Source organism: Myxocyprinus asiaticus, chromosome 28, assembly GCF_019703515.2.
Source record: "Myxocyprinus asiaticus isolate MX2 ecotype Aquarium Trade chromosome 28, UBuf_Myxa_2, whole genome shotgun sequence".
Taxonomy (NCBI): Eukaryota; Metazoa; Chordata; class Actinopteri; order Cypriniformes; family Catostomidae; genus Myxocyprinus; species Myxocyprinus asiaticus.
In genome coordinates this window covers 43,221,963-43,243,468 of record NC_059371.1, presented here as the reverse complement: position 1 = coordinate 43,243,468, position 21,506 = coordinate 43,221,963, and the positions used below count along the sequence as shown (strand labels likewise).

Genomic DNA, 21,506 nt, shown 5'->3' with positions numbered 1-21,506 from the left:
AATTCACCAAGGAAATCAGAATAAGGCCCAGGTGATCTATATACTGTAGCAAGGGCAAAAGACGGACAGAGAAGACAGTTTTTTTATTTATATCTGACGGTGTCACGTTAAGCATTATTAGTTCAAAAGACAAACTTATATCCTGTCCTCTGAGTAACACCAAAAACTTCCCTGTAAATTGTAGCAACACCACCTCCTCGACCCTTCAGATGAAGCTCATGTTTATAACAATAACATGGCGGATTAGATTCATTTAAACTAATATATTCATCCTGTTTAAGCCAGGTTTCAGTCAAACAGAGCGCATCCAAACTATGAGCTGTAATAATTTCATTTACAATTATTGATTTGGTAGAAAGAGATCTAATGTTTAGTAGCCCTACCTTCATATGATGTTTATCTTTAATTTATTTGTTTTGTTTAAGTTTGATCTTAATAAAATTTTTCCTAGTGAGAGTTTTGTGTTTGGTAGTTCGGGGAACAAACACAGTCTCTATGTCATATCTCTGTGTTGATATACAGTCTCTGTGTTGTAGTTCATGTGGCCTGTGTGACGTCTCAAGGCAGCTAGCAGATGTTCGGATTAACCAGTTTGTCTGCTTCCTGGCCTGGGCCCCAGTTAGTCAAATACTATCATTATAAAGACTATGAGCCAAATTACTAGAGAGGAGAGTGGCACCTTCCCTGGAGGGATGGAGTCTGTCTCTCTTTAGCAGGTCAAGTCTACCCCAAAAACTCATCCAATTGTCTATAAATCCTATGCTATTCTCTGGATACCACTCAGACATCCAGCCATTCAGTGATATTAATCTACTATAAACCTCATCACCACAACGAGCAGGGAGGGGGCCAGAGCATATTACAGTGTCTGACATAGTTTTTGCAAGTTCACACACCTCTTTAACTGGTGATGCCATACATCATTAGTGCCGACATGAATAACAATTTTAGAAAATCTATGTTTAGCATTAGCCAACACTTGTAAATTTGACCTGATATCAGATGCTCTGGCACCCGAAATGCATTTAACAATAGTGGCTGGAATCTCTATTTCCACATTCCTTACAATAGAATCACCAATTATTAGGGCTCTTTCAACATGATTCTCAGTGGGTGCATCACTGAGTGGGGAGAATCGATTGGAAACTCTAACAGGAATAGGAGAGTGGTGTCGCTTTGCTGAGCGAGTATGCTACCGAGACGTCACCCAAACGCCCTGCTGTGGGAAAAAGCGGAAAAACCTGAAACACGTGGTAAAATGACAAAGGATAAAATGATGAACGTACGAGAATAAGAATAAGCAATGCTAAGCAGGCTACAAACACTCGTGCAGCATGCCGTCAGCAACAGGAAGTCCAGTGATGAGAGCAGTGATGTCCTGAGGTTAGTTGGTGTACCTGATAACAGGCCATATTACTATTGATTACAAAACGAATAGAGACTATAAAGATGAATACTCTCCTTAAGGTTATTTTCCATTTTCAAAATCTGTTTTTAGACAATGGAATAAATTACTTTGTAAATATATATGGGATAACAAGAAACCTAGAATTAACCTTAAAAATCTTAAGTTGTCAAAAAGGCTCGGAGGATTAGAATTCCCAAATTTTATAAATTATTATAAAACTGCCCAACCTATATTGATTTGGATGAACAAAGAATCTATAGTGAAATGGAGGAAGATGGAAATGTATCAAATGGGGGAACCTATTAGTATATCCCTGTTAAAGCAATAAATTTAAATGTATAGATAATATTTGAATTAACAGCACTTTTAGAATTTGGTTAGAAAAAAAGAAAAATAGTAAAATTAAGAAAGATATAGTTAATTTACAAGAAATTGCTAAAGATCCTGATTTCATTCCAAATAGATTAGATAATACATTTAAGTTTTGGGCAGATAGAGGTCTAAAAAGATATCACCAACTGTTCACTGATAAAGGAATGGATACCTTTTCAAAACCTAGCAAAAAAATACGAGCTTCCAAATTCACAATTTTTTAAAATTATTTACAGGTAAGATATTTATTAACAGAAGTTAAAGTAAAATAAATAAAACAGGAAATGCATCCATTAATAAATTATATAATTGATACATACAATACAACTAATCCAATAAAAATGTTACAATTATTAAGAGTGCACTTGAAAGACATTTACAGGACACTCTGAATAAAATTATATGTAGGTGGGAGGATGAATTAAGAATAAAAATTAGTCAGCAAGACTGGAAGAAATATCGTATAATACTATGCAAATATACTACTCAATCCAGTGTTTGGAGGGAATATGCTTGGAAGATACAAATGAGATTTTTTATAACACCTGTTATTCAAAGTAAATACAATAACATGTTAAAAGGGGTTTGTTGGAGAAATTGTGGAAAAAATGCTAATCACAGTCTGTTAGATTATTTCTCCTATAATCTATGTAGTTCAACCTTTTCGCCCCCAGCACTCTCCATTGTCCTCTCACTCAGGAACATGCTTGCAAGGGAAGAGACTCTGACACAAAATGTATATCAAAGCGTCTTCAAAGGTTTATTGACAGTCAGACATATTTATACCAGAAAAGTGCATCATGGAAAATCATCATGCGTCAATATCAGACATCTCTATCTATATGCCAGTCTAAGAATAGCAGTTTATACCAGTTTGTACTAAAAGACGAGCTTAAGAAATCCTGGAGCTTCAGATAAGGAGAGCAGAAGGAACAGAAAAACAAGTGCTACGTGTCAGTAAAGGCTAGTGACAATGGAGGCCCAAAATGAAAAAGTAGGCCTGAAACTGAGAGCAAATCTATATTTTTCACACAGTCAAATTCTATATGAGTGCTCTAAATTGACAATTTATTGGAAGTGATTAGAATAATATTTAATAGTTAATTTAATATTTAACTGCACAATAGAAATACATCCAAAAAACTTATTTTGGGTAAAATGCCATTGCCCTTAAGAAATAAAACTGAACAAAATATATTTAGGGTAATCAGAATAGCAGCTTTGAAACAGATTACAAAAAAAAAAAAAAATGCTTAAACCAGAACCCCACAATTTCAAAGATGGAGAGAAACGATTTAGAAAATATAACAAATGGAGAAAGTAACATTTAAAATTAATAATAAAAGTCTGGAATGTGAACATAAATGGGATTTGCTTAAAATATTATAAATTAATTTAGATAGATTCCTTCAGATTCTTGAATTTTAAACAAAATTGGTTAAAATACGAGGTATGATATCTTATTTAATATTTTAAAAAAAAGGTGATTCCTGAACTTTCCAGTTAATTTGAAATAAAATATAACATGTAAATGAATGAATTACACATGTTACTTATAGAATATGTTGTGAATTGGTTATTTGATATGATTATTCAAAATAGTATTGTGGGGTTGTTTTTGTTTTTTTAATTTCTCTTTCTTGATGTGTAAAATTTTACATTGTCTTTAGTAAAAAATAAAAAGAATAAAAAAGGCTACTATTGATTAATTAAAAAGTGAGCACTGTGAATACTGTATGCAAAAAACTGGTAAGCAATGATAAGATGCATTTGTTCTTTTTATAAAAGACGTATTTTGTGTACTGCTTATATTGCTTATTGCTTATAGTATTATAACTTCAGGTAAAATACTGTATGTTCATCTCGAGTCCATGAGAGAAAGAAGGGGTTTGGGTGGCGTTCACCCCTTTCCATAGTAATCTTGAGTTGTTAATATATTAAAAACTATTATTTTTTGCAGGTATCCAACTTACTGGCTGTTTAATTGGTAGCCTAATATATTATGTTTATATTTTCAAAAATATATTTGCTATGGCTAAAGAGGGTAAATGAAAAGCAATTAAATTTTAAATAAAATACAACATAGAGTGCTGTAAAATCTACATTTAGATTCTCAAATATATAATTTGTCATGAAGAGTCGATTTTGTGGATTTCTAAGATTTTATTTGTAAAGTTTGCTTTAAGAGACACGAGGGAGTGACTTGGTCAGAGATGTCATTTTACTCACAGCTGATTGGTTCAGCATCTGTAATCCAGAACACGTTATTGAGTGAACATCAGTATGGCTTTAGAGCTAATAGGTCAACCTCAATGGCGGTGATGGAACTGGTAGAAGAGATTTCCACTGCAATGGATAATAACGAATATACTGTGGGGGTGTTCCTAGATTTAAAAAAAGCTTTTGACACTATTGATCACAGCTTATTAATGATGAAACTGGAGAGATATTGTATAAGAGGAAAAGCCTTCTCTTGGTTAAGAAGTTACCTTGAAGATAGATATCAATTTGTACAAATAAATAACATTAAATCTGAACTAATGAAAGTCACTTGTGGTGTTCCACAAGGTTCGGTACTAGGCCCCTAATAGTTTGTACTGTATAAAAATGATATTGTAAAGTGTCTAAAGTATTAAAAATTGTCCTGTTTGCAGATGACACAAATTTATGTTTTTCATTGAAAAATTTGGAACAGCTTTTGAATACAGTGGAAATTTAATTGATAGTCTTTAAAAAAGTGGGTTGATGGTAATAGACTTTCACTGAAATTAAGAAAAACAAAGTTCATAATATTTAGTAATCGGCAAAGTATTAACAAAGCTAAAATTAGGATTGAAAATAAATTTCTGGGTGTTATAATAGATCATAAATTATGTTGGAAACCACATATAAATAATGTAAAAACAAAAATGTCAAAATCCATTGCAATATTAAATAGAACAAAACATATTTTGAATGAAAACTCATTATATATACTGTATTGTTCACTCATAGTTCCATACATTAATTACTGTGTGGATGTATGGGGTCATACATATAAAACCAACATAAATCCAATATATGTTACAGAAGAGAGCAATAAGGATTGTAAAACGGGTTGACTATTATGAACCAACAAATATATTATGTATTAAATTACACACTTTAAATTAGTTGATTGAGTTGATTTTTACACTGCACAGATAATGTATAAAGTATATAATAATTTACCAAATTGTATTCAGAGGCTGTTCGAAATAAGAGAAAGTCAGTATAAACTAAGGGGAATGTACATGTTTAAAAAAAAATAAGGGCAAGAACTAATATAAAAAAATAGATGTATATCTGTTAAAGGGGTAAACCTTTATTATTAAAACATTGTGACAAGGAATTAAAAATGTGGTTCACTTTGTAAATTCAAGAAGATGTTTAAAAATAGGGTGATAAAACTATACAACTCAATAAGAATAATTTGTGTATGTAATATTTAAACTATTGTATTAATGTCTGAAATGTGTACCTTTGTATTTGTATGCACATTGTCTTCGGTAACTGTTTTGTTTATTTTGTATGAATCAAATCCACAGAGAAAAGTGACGCTCATTAGATAAATATGTAAAAAGGGTAGGCACAGTAAGCAAATGCTTCAGCCTACACTTTTCTCGGTTATTATGTATATTTTAATTTATGAAAAATTGTATGTGAGGACTGAAATGCATTTTTTAAATTGCAAAATTGAGAGCAAAACCTGCTAAAGAGCAGAAATTGCTATGGCGATGAACACCTCGAAAATCCGACCAACTTTCACAGTGCCTAAAACCTGGGGTTGAGGCAAACTAAACTAAAATCTACCTGGCTAGCCACCGAAACCGGCTTCATGGTACAGGTCACAGTTCTGTCTGGAGGAATGGGCCATTGTACTGGGAATTGCACTTACTTGTTTTGATTATTGGGGGGGTTAACCTCCCCCCTGGAATCTACGCCCCTGAGCGCAACCCTTTCTTTTGTCATTTTGGAGCTTGACCGGCTCCTTTTTAACTAATTTTTATGAAAATGTGCAGCAAGGATAAAGTCTGCCTTTTGGGTTCACCATAAGTGAGAAAGTCATACAGGTTTGGAACAACATGATGGTGAGTAATTGATGACCATTTTCATTTTTGGGTGAACTTTTCTACTAAATGATGTTTCCAGATGCTGTTGAACATGTTCTGCTAAACTGTGTAGTGCATGAAAGCTTCCAAACATTTATGTCAATGGAAATATAAAACCTGTCACTTCATTTTCCTGTATAATGATGTAAAAGAGTTTAAAGTTTATAATGAATTTTAAAGTTAGACAACAGGACTGATTAATCAGATGTTGGTATTTTAAACACTCCAGTCCAGCAGATGTCGGAAATTCACCAGAAGTTGTTTTATAAACTGACAGAAAACACAAGAAGTAGAAAGAACTCCGACACCCCAAATAGTGCACTATATAGTGAATAGGGGACGAATTCAGACACTACTACAGTTTGAGCGCTCAGTTCGGTACGTGATCAATGTGTTTTACATCATTTGTGAGATTTATATTTAATTTGAGTTGTATTTTGTTGTGCATGTTGTACATTTTTCTCTCTTTGGCGTTTTAATGACTGTAAAAGAAGCTTTTTATCGACGTGTGTCTCTTGTTTTGTTTACACTTTCTGTATGTGGCTAAACTCATGTTTATATTTTAGTCCAGTTTGAAGACGTGTTGGTAAAGTTCAATCTAGACTAACGTTGTGGTAATGTCCTAATAACGTCGCTTAAACGTTCGTTTGATAAAATGATTTATAGATTTTTTTTAATGGGCGCATAAGACAGATTTATTTTTTATATGTAATAGTTCTGCAGATAATCGGATACTGCGCATGCGCCTCACTTGAATCTGTAAACTCTACAAATCTACTTTTATTCTTCGTTTGATAAAGTGATTTGCCGATCAAATATGTTTTGTGTTAAGTTTTAAAAACTTTCACCCTGTATAATTGTGTAATGAAATGCCCTGTTTGTTAAATCTGCACAAGAGAAGTCTTCCGTGAGGCTACCTGAGGTAAATTTATAGATTCTCTTTAATTGTATTTATATTTATATATTCCCTTTAGTATAATTATTCCTATTTTGTGTCCCAGTTTGTGAGTACATTAAAACATAAGAGATGTTGGCTTTTAACCTGTACCAGCCTGGACCAAAATCTATAGTTTATAACTTTATTTAGATTCAGTTAAACTTGCTATAGTTTGTTTGCTATTTTACATCCCGTGCACCAGTGTGAAAACATAATTTTCCACATTTTCTCTGTTCTAGACAGTCTGCGCTCCTACATGCAATTTACCAATTTTATTAATTTAGACAAATAAATGGGATTAAAAAAAAACAAAAAAACAAGAAAAAAGGTGAAAACATTTGGTTTATATAACATTGTTATATAACGGTTATTTTGTTCAACAGAGCTGTTCTTGTGTTTAATCATATAATAATGTTTTAGAGTTTGATGAATGTCAGTCCATTATAATGATGATGTTTTTGTGTTCAGATGTTCATCATGAGAGAGCAGGTGGATGTGATTCATGCTGGAGAACAGCAGATGCTGCAGACACTAGTGAAGATTGAAGTGAAGCAGGAGGAAATAAAAGAAGAAAATACAACAGAAGAACAACAGAGTGATGAAGATGATGATGAACAGCAGATGCTGCAGACACCAGTGAAGATTGAAGTGAAGCAGGAGGAGATAAAAGAAGAAAACACAACAGAGGAACAACAAACTGATGAAGATGATGATGAACAGCAGATGCTGCAGACACCAGTGAAGATTGAGGTGAAGCAGGAGGAGATAAAAGAAGAAAACACAACAGAAGAAGAACAGAGTGATGAAGATGATGATGAAGAGCAGATGCTGCAGACACCAGTGAAGATTGAGGTGAAGCAGGAGGAGATAAAAGAAGAAAACACAACAGAAGAACAACAAACTGATGAAGATGATGATGAACAGCAGATGCTGCAGACATCAGTGAAGATTGAAGTGAAGCTGGAGGAGATAAAAGAAGAAACCACAACAGAGGAACATCAGAGTGATGAAGATGATTGTATTTCCTCAGGTATGTTTCTTCCTGTAATGTTGTTTTATATTTTCATTACAATCGACTGTCATGTCAGAATCTGTTACCAAATGATTTTATCACTTAAAAGTCACAAAGTAAAGCCAGTCGCACACCGAACGAGATCAAAGTGAAGTTTATGAGTTTGCAGGTTGGTTTATTTATGTCCCTTGATAATGTTTTGGATCAAATTTAAAGGTGAAGTGTGTAATTTCTAGTGACACCAAACTGAATTACAAAAAGTATGTTTTCAAACAACCTTTGTCAACACTCTGACTCATCTCGCCCCTTCGCACTCTCTGATTCCCTATGAATAAATAGGCAATTCTTAGTAAAAGGTGATAAAGGTTTAACATCGTAATGAACAAGACCACTATAACATAAACAGTGGTCAAAACCCCAGCCTTCTACTTGACACCTCCTCGAAAGCTGACACCCTCCCCATCTCCGCACTCCTTTCCGGAAATGAGGGTGCTCCATCTGACTTCCATCCCCTTAAAATAATCTGCCTGCCAATCATATCACCGGTCAGAACCCAATTTTTTGTGTTTATCCCCCATATTGATGACCTCCCCATCGCCCAAAATGCAATGCAATTTATATATATATATATATATATATATATATATATATATATATATATATATATATACACACACTATATTGCCAAAAGTATTCGCTCATCTGCCTTTAGACGCATATGAATTTAAGTGACATCCCATTCTTAATCCATAGGGTTTAATATGACGTCGGCCCACCCTTTGCAGCTATAACAGCTTCAGCACAGTCATGTTGGAACAGGAAGGGGCCATCCCCAAACTGTTCCCACAAAGTTGGGAGCATGGAATTGTCCAAAATCTCTTGTTATGCTGAAGCATTCAGAGTTCCTTTCACTGGAACTAAGGGGCCAAGCCCAGCTCCTGAAAAACAACCCCACACCATAATCCCCCCTCCACCAAACTTCACAGTTGGTACAATGCAGTCAGACAAGTACCGTTCTCCTGGCAACCGCCAAACCCAGACTTGCCCATCAGATTGCCAGATGGAGAAGCGTGATTCGTCACTCCAGAGAACGCGTCTCCACTGCTCTAGAGTCCAGTGGCGGCGTGCTTTACACCACTGCATCCGACGCTTTGCATTGCACTTGGTGATGTATGGCTTGGATGCAGCTGCTCTCTATGCACTGTTCTTGAGCTAATCTGAAGGCCACATGAACTTTGGAGGTCTGTAGCGATTGACTCTGCAGAAAGTTGGCGATCTCTGCGCACTATGTGCCTCAGCATCCGCTGACCCCGCTCTGTCATTTTACGTGGCCTACCACTTTGTGGCTGAGTTGCTGTCATTCCCAATCGCTTCCACTTTGTTATAATACCACTGACAGTTGACTGTGGAATATTTAGTAGTGAGGAAATTTTACGACTGGACTTGTTGCACAGGTGGCATCCTATCACAGTACCACGCTGGAATTCACTGAGCTCCTGAGAGCGGCCCATTCTTTCACAAATGTTTGTAGAAGCAGTCTGCAATCCTAGGTGCTTCATTTTATACACCTGTGGCCATGGAAGTGATTGGAACACCTGAATTCAATTATTTGGATGGGTGAGCGAATACTTTTGGCAATATAGTGTATAAATATACACACAAATAAATAAAATAATAAACATACATGATTAAACTACACTCTCCACATCCCCTCCCCGAGATTCCCCCCAAAAAACTAAATATTTGCCCAATTTTTTAGTAAATAAGTCCCTCAAGCCCAGCCTTCTACTTACCGCCTCTTCCATTTGACTTCCAACCCCTTAAAATTACTTGCCTGCCAATCATGAGACTGGTCATAACCCAGTTTTTTATATGATTGTCCCTTAAATGCATGACCGCCCCATCACCCAAAATACAGAGTCTGGGACAAAGCAAAACCTGAGTGTTCAAAACGTCGCACAAATACCTCTGAACCCTCAACCAAAACTCCTGGATCTTAACACACCCCCAAAAGACATGGGTAGTGTCTCCAACTTCTGACTGGCATCGCCAGCAAGTGGGTGTGTCTTTAAGACCAAGCCTATATAATCTAGAGGGGGTCCAATAAAATCTATGTAAAATCTTAAATTGCATAAGGCGAACCCTTGCATCTCTAGATACAGACTTGACATTTTTAAGAATCTTAGTCCACACTCCATCCTCCAATACCAAATTCAAATCTTTTTCCCATACTCTCTTGAGAGAAGTCAAGGCTCCATCCCCCAGACTCTGAATTAGTAGGGAGTAATACACTGATGCTTCATGGCCTTTTCCAAAAGCAGCAATCACCTCTCCCAAAGCACCTGCCGCTTTAGGGGGGTGCGTGCCACTCCCAAAAATAGTGCAGAGTAGGTGGCGAAGCTGTAAATACTTATAAAACTGAGATCTGGGAATGCCAAAATGTTGAACCAAATTTTCAAAAGATCTCAATACTCCACCCTCATATAGGTCACCAAGTGCATTAACCCCCCCTCACAATCCAATCTGACCAACAGAAAGGGGACTTATTAATACATAGTTTAGGGTTCTGCCATATGCTCGAGGCAACATTTAAATAAATATCAGAATTAAACACTCTGGACACTTTTGTCCATATCGAGTGCAAATGCAAAATAACGGGATGCGACTTAACCTCTCTGGCTAGTTTAATCGAAAGGCTATGCAGTGGCGAGATAGGGGCAAGAACTTCCTTTTCAATACAAAACCAGGGAGGGGCTCTCTCAGGTGGAAGCGACCAATGAGCCAAATGTCTAAGACCGAATGCATAATAATAAAACAAAATCTTGGGTAGGCCTAGCCCTCCTTTGTCAATTGGTCTATGTAACTTATTGAAATGTAATCTGGGACGCTTACCATTCCAAATGAAGGACTTCACTATGCTATCGAATTGCTTGAAATAAGAGAGGGGCACATCTACAGGGAGAGATTGTAGCAGGTAGTTGAATTTTAGAATACAATTCATTTTAATAAGTAAAAAAAAAAAAAAAAACTCAAAACAAACTACAGCCAGCAGGAGGAATAAGCGCGAACAGATTAATCCACAGCTGTTCCAAAGGAGCGTCACTCAACAGAACAAGCTCCAGCCGCCAGGCAGAACCAACACAAAAAGAAACAAAACCGGCATCCCGGATCCCCGGATGGTCGAGTCATTTCACTCGGAGGATGCATAAAAGCAAATACCATGACCCACACAATCCGTCAGCTTTATAAAAGACATCCTTTGTGTGAGCATGTAAATATTTTACGGTCATCCGTAGTGTCCACTCTCAAACTGGCCGGGAACTTCAATGCAAATGTAATCTTCCATCAATGCAAAAGTTTCTTTAAGGAAAAGTGTTATTCACAAAACAAGCTCCAGCCGCACGGCGGAGCCAACGCAAAAAACCCCAAATTTCACCCAGCTTCCTCAAGAGTTAGGTACAGCGAGTCAGGCCCACTCACATAAGAAACATCCAATGGTTTACTCAGTCATTGATTCTATAAAAGACATTGCCAGATTTGGACATGTGAATACTTTGCGACCGTTTTTCATTTCTATTCTCAGTTTGGCAGGAAACATTAGAGCAAACGAGATCTTTTTCTGATGTAAGAGTTTCTTACATTCCTTGAACCGATCGCGTTTCTCTCTTGTCGAACTCGCAAAGTCTGGGAACAAGAAAACATTATGGTTCTTCCAAGAAAGCTTCCCTTTGCTCCTCGCCTGGCGCAACACAAGATCTTTATCGGATGATCTCAGAAATCCGGCCAGAATCAATCTGGGCCTATCTCCCTCAGCAGATCTGTGAGCTGGCACTCTGTGAGCTCGCTCAATTTCCAGCTTGTGGCCTGATATGTCGAGCAGACTCGGGAAGAGCTCGTCCAGGAATTTCACCATATCTCTGCCCTCCTCATGCTCAGGAATTCCAACAATTGGTATGTTATTCCTGCGGCTTCTATTCTCAAGATCTTCAAGCTTTTCAAGGAGATGTTCCAAATCAACTTTGGTCGCGGGCGGATTAGCGGATAATTCACTCTCCAAAGATTCCAGAAAATCGATTCATTTTTCAACATCAGACATTTTTGTACCCAACTCAGAGAATTTTATTTCCATCACCATGATCGATCAACGTATTACAGGGAGATCCTCCAAGTCAGCAAGAATCTTGTCAACATCATCGACATGTTGGACAACTGACGCTGGATCTCTGCTCCTGCCGTGCCATCCAAATCGAGTCCCCGGTCTGTAGGCCTGTCGGGGCTTTCATCCTGAACAAGTAAGTGTCTTTTAATATCTCCAGAGCCCGAGGATTTTGACTTCTTTGCCATGTTTTGCAACAAAGGACAAATGTTTAACTGGGTGTATCAAATTTCACCAGATTATAACATGAGAATAATCGAAAATTCAGCAAAGTGCGCAGAGCTCGTCGCACACACGTCTGCTCCTTGCATGGCATTCCGGAAGTGTCCAAAATACTTGGATCTTAACACACCACCAAAAAACATGGGTTGTGTCTCCATCTTCTGATTGGCATCGCCAGCAGGTGGGTGTTTTAAGACCAAGCCTATACAATCTAGAGGGGGTCCAATAGAATCTATGTAAAATCTTGAATTGCATAAGGTGCACCCTTGCATCTCTAGATACAGACTTCACATTTTTAGAATCCTAGCCCACACTCCCTCCTCCAATACAAAGTTTAAATCTTTCTCCCATAATCTCTTGATAGAAGTTAAAGCTCCATCCCTCAGACTCTGAATTAGCAGGGAGTAATACACTGATGCCTCATTACCTTTTCAAAAAGCAGTAATCACCTCTACTAGAGTAACTGCTGCTTTAGGGGGGTATATGCTACTCCCAAAAATAGTACAGAGCAGGTGGCATAGCTGTAAATGCCTACAGAACTGAGATCTGAGAATCCCAAAATGTTGAACCAGATTTTCAAAGGATCTCAACACTCCACTCTCATATAGGTCACCGAGTGTAGTAACCCCCCTCACAATCCACTCTGACCAGCAGAAAGGGGACTTATTAATACTAATTTTGGATTCAGCCATGTGCTTGAGGCAACATTTAAATAAATGTCCGAATTAAACACTGTGGACTCTTTTGTCCATATTGAGTGCAAATGTGAAATAACGGGGTGTAACTTAACTTCTCCAATTAGTTTGATAGACTTTGCAATGGCAAAATAGGGGCAAGAATTTCCTATTCAATACAAAACCAGGGAGGGACTCTCTCAGGTGGAAGCAACCAGTGAGCCAAATGTCTGCGACCGAATGCATAATAATAAAACAAAATCTTGGGTAGGCCTAGCCCACTTTTCTCAATCGGCCTATGTAACTTATTGAAATGTAATCTGGGATGCTTACCATTCCAAATGAAGGACTTCACTATGCTATCAAATTGCTTGAAATAAGAGAGGGGCACATCTACAGGGAGAGATTGTAGCAGGTAGTTGAATTTTAGAAAACAATTCATTTTAATAACATTAACCTTCCCAATCATAGATAAATGCAATGAAGCCCACCTACTCGCATCACTCAAACCTTTTTATTAAAGGGTCAAAATTAACATAAATCAGGCAAATTTGCTGGGAATAAAATACCAAAATACCTAATGCCCTGTTTGGGCCACTGGAAGGCGCCAGTTGAAAAGCCGTGACTGGACAGTATGCTGTCAGAGACAAAGCTTCGGATTTAGACCAATTGACTCTGTATCCTGAGAACTTAGAAAAGGAATTAATAATCCTGTGGAGGCAAGGCATAGATCTAGTGGGTTCGGAGACGAATAACAAAATATCATCTGCGTAAAGCTAAAGCTTATGCGCCACACCTCCCACCATCACCCCTGGAAAATCATCCTCCTTTCTTATTGCAGCTGCTAATGGTTCCAGGGCAAGACAGAATATAAATGGGGAAAGGGGGCAACCCTGCCTGGTGCCCGTATCCAGAGTAAAATAATCAGAAATTAATCCATTTGTTTGTAACGCAGCTACTGGGTGTCTATAAAGTAGCTTAATCCATTCAATAAAGTATTTCTGAACCCTTATATTTCCAAAACCTTAAAAAGATAATCCCATTCTACCATATCAAAAGCCTTTTCGGTGTCAAGAGAGATGGCAGTGACCGGAGTCTGATCATTCGCCACTGACTACATGATATTTATGAAACGCCTAATGTTATCAGAAGAGCTATGACCCCGAATATACCCCACCTGATCTATATGTATAAGAGATGTCATAACTTAATTGGTTAGCCACACGTCCGACCCTCGCATGGCTTCAATGGTGTCAGGTCAACCACTTGACCCTCAACACCACAAAAACAAAAGAGATCATTGTGGACTTCAGAAGGTTCAAGAAAACAGAACGTGCTGACCTCTACATACATGGTGAGGAAGTGGAAAGAGTAGAGCACTTAAAGTTCTTGAGGACCTCCACAAGTCTGGTTCATCCTTGGGAGCAGTTTTCAAATGCCTGAAGGTACCACTTTCATCTGTACAAACAATAGTATGCAAGTATAAACACCATGGGACCACGCAGCCATCATACTGCTCAGGAAGGAGGCACATTCTGTCTCCTAGAGATGAACATAGTTTGGTGTGAAAAGTGCAAATTAATCCCAGAGCAACAGCAAAGGACCTTGTGAAGATGCTGGAGGAAACAGGTAGACAAGTATCTATATCCACAGTAAAACGAGTCCTATATTGACATAACCTGAAGGGCTGCTCAGCAAGGAAGTAGCCTCTGCTCCAAAACCACCATAAAAAAGCCAGACTACAGTTTGCAAGTGCACATGGGGGAAAAAAATCGTACTTTTTGGAGAAATTCCTCTGGTCTGATGAAACAAAATTTGATATGTTTGGCCATAATGACCATCGTTATGTTTGGAGGAAAAAGAGTGTGGCTTGCAGGAGGCCTCGCTTCAAAGCCCTCCTCATCATTCCAGCAACGATCTACATGACATCAACGATCTTAACAGAGGTCCAAAACATTAACGGAAGAACCAAAATTTTCTACAAAGATCCAAAGCAATGCAAAGAAACACAAGTACATCTCCAGACTTTTGCTAGAAAGTGCTGGAGTTTTATTAAATACTTCGGGCAACCCGATGGCAAATCGAGGTACACCAAATGAAGTATCGATGGTTCTCAAGGCATTGTCTGTAGATTCCATAAAGTTACATTTACTCTGTTACAGTTCACTCACCAACATGTTTTCATGTTTTTTTTATGTGTTAGTTTTATGTTGTAGATTAGAAATCAAGTCATGTTTGAATTCAGAGAGCACTTGACTATGGTATATTTTGATAAATAATCTCGTCACTTGATTTCAAAAGATCTGCGCTCTGAAGCTCGAACCATATAAAATGTGAACGGATACAACGAGTTTTCAATGGTGGACATATTTTCAATGGTGAAGAATTGTATTCAGATTTCTAATGTGATCATTTGTCATTATCCTACATATTAATGGTTGAGTATACAAACAGTTTAATTACAATTTCCTACATATTAATGGTGGAGGTATGGGTGCACTTTAATCCGTAACGTACGCATTTATACTACCAAAATTCCAACAATGCCTTGACAGATCGTTCATCTTGTTGTGGACATGATGCAAGGAGCAGTTGAACACTGCTGCAATTTATATTAAAACACTCTCTCCTTGCTACAAATGTTGTCTATTGAGCTTAACTTGTATTGAACCGATAATACTCCTTTAAGAAGCATATTTAGCACAAAAGTGCAGAACGTGAGATTAATATAATATAATTTTAAAAACCAACATTTACCTAAGCTGTCTCAGTTTCACTCAATACCTGCGTAGTTTAGAACAAAAAACATTCAGGGCTAGACTCATCATTGGGGTCTAGAGCCCCAAATGTTTTAACTTAGTGACGCCCCTGGGCTTGTCATGTAATTAAGTTGATAAAAATAGCTGATTGACACCTCTAGTATGAATATATGGATCTTGCAGAGCAAAAATCACAAATAAATACATTTGTCCCTCTTGAATTGATTTTTGTTAATTTCGTATGTTTTTTGTAGAGCTGATGGAAGTGAAAGAGGAACATCAAGAACTCAATGAAGTGGAGGAGAAACTTCAGTGTCAGAAATATCAGGATTTCACAACTGGAGAAAAATCTCTGAGTGGCTCAAAGACTGTAAAGAATTCCTCACCAAAACAGCTTAAAAGAAGAGCAGCTAAGAAATCTTTCACCTGCTCTCAGTGTGGAAAGAATTTCACAAGTAAAAGCTGGCTTAATAGTCACATGAAAGCTCACACTGGAGAGAAGCCTTACACATGCCAACTGTGTGAGAAATGTTTCACTACTAAAGGAAACCTTGATGTACACACAAGGATTCACACTGGAGAGAGGCCTTACACGTGCCATCAGTGTGGCAAAGGTTTTGCACGTAAAGTATATCTTAATAAACACACAATGATTCATACTGGAGAGAAACCTTACACATGCAATCATTGTGGAAAGAAGTTCACAGATAAATATTATCTTAATATGCACACAAGAGTTCACACAGGAGAGAGGCTTTACACGTGCCATCAGTGTGGAAAAGGTTTCAAATGGGCAGGTACTCTGAAAAAGCATCTCCGCTGTCACTCTGGAGTAAAACCATTTGAATATGATAACTGTGGTAAAAGATGTGTTGAGGATTCGGACCTAAACCAATATCTGAAAATGAACACAAAGGAGAAGCCTTACAAGTGTTCTTTTTGTGGAAAGAGTTTTGCATGCCTGTACTATTTTAAACAGCACCAGAAAATACATACCTTTTCAGGGGTTCAAATGTGCTTTGAATGTGGGAAGACTTTTACCACAGCCAGCTACTTGAAAGAGCACACAATAATTCATACTGGAGAGAAACCATACAAGTGCTCACACTGTGGAAAGAGTTTCACTCACTCTGATAGCCTGAGAAAACATAAAAAGATCCACACCAGAGAGAAAACATACAATTGCTCACACTGTGGAAAGATTTTCACTCAGTCAGAAAGCCTGAAAACACACGAGAGAATTCATACTGGAGAAAAACCATACAAGTGCTCACACTGTGAAAAGAGTTTCACTCAGTCAGAACACCTGAAAACACACCAGAGAATTCATACTGGAGAGAAACCATACAAGTGCTCACACTGTGAAAAGAGTTTCACTGGGTCAGAAAGCCTGAAAAAACATGAGAGAATTCATACTGGAGAGAAACCATACAAGTGCTCACACTGTGAAAATTGTTTCACTCAGTCACAAGACCTGAAAACACATGAGAGAATTCATACTGGAGAGAAACCATACATGTGCTCACACTGTGAAAAGAGTTTCACTCGGTCACAAGATCTGAAAAGACACAAGAGAATCCATACTGGAGAAAAACCTTACAAGTGCTCACACTGTGGAAAGAGTTTTACTCGGTCAGAAAGCCTGACAACACATGAGAGAATCCATACTGGAGAAAAACCTTACAAGTGCTCACACTGTGGAAAGAGTTTCACTCGGTCAAAAAGCCTGAAAACACATGAGAGAACCCATACTGGAGAAAAACCATACAAGTGCTCACACTGTGGAAAGAGTTTCACTTGGTCAGAAAGCCTGAAAACACACCAGAGAATTCATACTGGAGAAAAACCTGACAAGTGCTCTTCAGGTGGGAAAGGTTTCAACCAATCAGGTGCACTACAGCAACATGTAAAAAAGAACTGCCCCAGCAGTCACTGTGTGCAAGAATCATCTTCAGTTCCAACAATATCAAGTAAACAATTTGGAAGATAAACCCAAAGATGAAATTTCTCCCAGTAGCAGAGCAGTTTCTAAGTATAGGCGAACTAGGTGGTCACATAGGGTACCCCCCCCCACCTAGAGGGCACAACAATGGTTAGAATTTGCATGCTCAATTGAGCAACATCATCCAAGAGAATAACATAGGACATTTACGGAAGGCCTTTGTTTATTCCCCCAGCACCGCCGCCCCCCCCAAAATTAATTTTTGTATGAATGCTTTTCTCTAATGATTGTGCTATCTATATATATATATATATATATATATATATATATATATATATATATATATATATATATACACTATATTGCCAAAAGTATTTGCTCATCTGCCTTTAGACGCATGTGAATTTAAGTGACATCCCATTCTTAATCCATAGGGTTTAATATGACGTCGGCCCACCCTTTGCAGCTATAACAGCTTCAACTCTTCTGGGAAGGCTTTCCACAAGGTTTAAAGTGTGTTTATGGGAATTTTTGACCATTCTTCCAGAAGCGCATTTGTGAGGTCAGACACTGATGTTGGACGAGAAGGCCTGGCTCGCAGTCTTCGCTCTAATTCATCCCAAAGGTGCTCTGTCGGGTTGAGGTCAGGACTCTGTGCAGGCCAGTCAAGTTCTTCCACACCAAACTTGCTCATCCATGTCTCTATGGACCTTGCTTTGTGCACTGGTGCGCAGTCATGTTGGAACAGGAAGGGGCCATCCCCAAACTGTTCCCACAAAGTTGGGAGCATGGAATTGTCCAAAATCTCTTGTTATGCTGAAGCATTCAGAGTTCCTTTCACTGGAACTAAGGGGCCAAGCCCAGCTCCTGAAAAACAACCCCACACCATAATCCCCCCTCCACCAAACTTCATAGTTGGCACAATGCAGTCAGACAAGTACCGTTCTCCTGGCAACTGCCAAACCCAGACTCGTCCATCAGATTGCCAGATGGAGAAGCGTGATTCGTCACTCCAGAGAACGCGTCTCCACTGCTCTAGAGTCCAGTGGCGGCGTGCTTTACACCACTGCATCCAACGCTTTGCATTGCACTTGGTGATGTATGGCTTGGATGCAGCTGCTCGGCCATGGAAACCCATTCCATGAAGCTCTCTACGCACTGTTCTTGAGCTAATCTGAAGGCCACATGAACTTTGGAGGTCTGTAGCGATTGACTCTGCAGAAAGTTGGCGACCTCTGCGCACTATGCGCCTCAGCATCCGCTGACCCCGCTCTGTCATTTTACGTGAACTACCACTTTGTGGCTGAGTTGCTGTCATTCCCAATCACTTCCACTTTGTTATAATACCACTGACAGTTGACTGTGGAATATTTAGTAGCGAGGAAATTTCATGACTGGACTTGCACAGGTGGCATCCTATCACAGTACCACGCTGGAATTCACTGAGCTCCTGAGAGCGGCCCATTCTTTCACAAATGTTTGTAGAAGCAGTCTGCAATCCTAGGTGCTTCATTTTATACACCTGTGGCCATGGAAGTGATTGGAACACCTGAATTCAATTATTTGGATGGGTGAGCGAATACTTTTGGCAATATAGTGTATATATAAAAACTCAAACATGCACCTGTGGAACGGTCGTTAAGACGCTAACAGCTTACAGACGGTAGGCAATTAAGGTCACAGTTATAAAAACTTAGGACACTAAAGAGACCTTTCTGCTGACTCTGAAAAACACCAAAAGAAAGATGCCAAGGGTCCCTGCTCATCTGCGTGAATGTGCCTTAGGCATGCTGCATGGAGGCTGCATGGAGATGCCTAAGACAGTGCTACAGGGAGACAGGAAGGACAGCTGATCATCCTAGCAGTGGCAGACCACGTGTAACAACACCTGCACAGGATCTGAATATCACACATGCGGGACAGGTACAGGGTGGCAACAACAACTGCCCGAGTTTCACCAGGAACGCACAATCTCTCCATCAGTTTTCAGAATGTCTGCAGTAGGCTGAGAGGCTGGACTGAGGGCTTGTAGGCCTGTTGTAAGGCAGGTCCTTACCAGACGTCACCGGCAACAATGTCGCCTATGGGCACAAACCCAACTTCGCTAGACCAGACAGGACTGGCAGAAAGTGCTCTTCACTGATGAGTTGTGGTTTTGTCTCACCGAGGTGATGGTCGGACTCGCATTTATCATCGAAGAAATGAGCGTTACGCCGAGGCCTGTGTTCTGGAGCGGGATCGATTTGGAGGTGGAGGGTCCGTCATGTTCTGGGGCGGTGTGTCACAGCATCATCGGACTGAGCTTGTTGTCATTGCAGGCAATTTCAACGCTGTGTGTTACAGGGAAGACATCCACCTCCCTCGTGGTACCCTTCCTGCAGGTTCATCCTGACATGACCCTCCAGCATGACAATGCCACCAGCCATACTGCTCGTTCTATGCATGATTTTCTGCAAGACAGGTATGTCAGTGTTCTGCCATGGTCAGCAAAGAGCCTGGATCTCAATCCCATTGAGCATGTCTGGGACCTGTTGGATCAGAGGGTGAGGGCTAGGGCCATTCCCCCCAGAAATGTCCGAGAACTTGCAAGTGCCTTGGTGGAAGAATGGGGTAACATCTCACAGCAAGAACTGGCAAATCTTGTGCAGTCCATGAGGAGGAGATGCACTGCAGTACTTAATGCAGCTGGTGGCCACACCAGATACTGACTGTTACTTTTGATTTTGACCCCCCCCCCCCATTATTCCATTTCTGTTAGTCACATGTCTGTGAATCTTGTTCAGTTTATGTCTTAGTTGTTGAATCTTTTTATGTTCACACAAATATTTACACATGTTGCTGAAAATAAAAGCAGTTGAAAGTGAGAGGACGTTTCTTTTTTGCTGAGTTTATAATATTATACAGTTTTATTTAGCCCCCCTCCCCCCAAGACAGTCAGGATTTACAAAGATAAGCTTTTCTGATGACCCAGAATTTTTAAACATTACATCTATATCAGTTTAGTGACACATTCAAAGTCATAGTGTGAATGTATAACCTAATATTTCTAAATAGCAGGATTTTTAAAAATAAAGCCATGTCATAATTATTCAGCCCCTATTGTGTACAGCCGTTTCTTAAATGTGTAAGTACACAAGTAATTGTTTAAAACTAAATTAAGCCATCACTCTATAATGGCACTCATTTAAGTTTAAAAATGTAAGTTTAGTGTTGTTAGCAAAAATGTATTTCTATGCAAAACATGCAATTAAAAATAAGCTGTCCCAAAAGCTAAAAGAGGAGATTAATTACACAAGAAAATACAATGGCTAAAAGCATATTTCCAAGGCACACAATTTCCAATAGACAAAGTTGGCAGCACCATTAATACATTTTTAAAATATGGTACAACAGCAACCTTCTTGGGTGTGGAACAATGCAAAACTTCACCAAGGGAAATATTGACTTGAATATTCAAAAAGGAATTTAGAAAGACCTGTGGAGTCCTGGAAGAAGGTTTTATGGACACGATATGACACTAAACTGAAAATGAGTTTTAGATCCTTGGGTCAGCAGTACATCTGGAGTAAGAAAGGCAAGGTGATGACAAGAATAACACCATCGCCACAGTCAATCATGGAGGTGGGTCAGTCCTGTTATGGGGGTGTTTTGCGGCGGCAGGAAATGGTTATCCTGACTGTGACTAACGCCATGGATTCTTTCAGGTATCAGGCTATTTTGGCAAAGATGTGGTGCCTTCAGTGTGTAAATTGAAGCTCAGTGATCACCGGCCTTTTCAGAAAGACAATAACACCGAGGATACATCCAAGTTGTCCAAAATCTGGTGGGTCATGGAATGTCCTTGAATGGCCCTTTCAGTCGATCATTAAAATCCCATTGAAAATCTTTGTTGGA

The 21,506-nt window shown here is 38.8% G+C and overlaps 1 protein-coding gene and 1 pseudogene across 1 annotated transcript in view; one reads left to right on the top strand and one right to left on the bottom strand.

Annotated features, from left to right (window-relative positions):
• LOC127418577 (zinc finger protein 721-like) overlaps window positions 1-21,506 on the bottom strand; it is a 620,351-nt gene that overhangs the window by 316,501 nt on the left and 282,344 nt on the right. The gene's annotated exons all lie outside the window — the stretch shown is intronic.
• LOC127419354 (zinc finger protein 721-like) overlaps window positions 1-21,506 on the top strand; it is a 173,817-nt pseudogene that overhangs the window by 115,537 nt on the left and 36,774 nt on the right.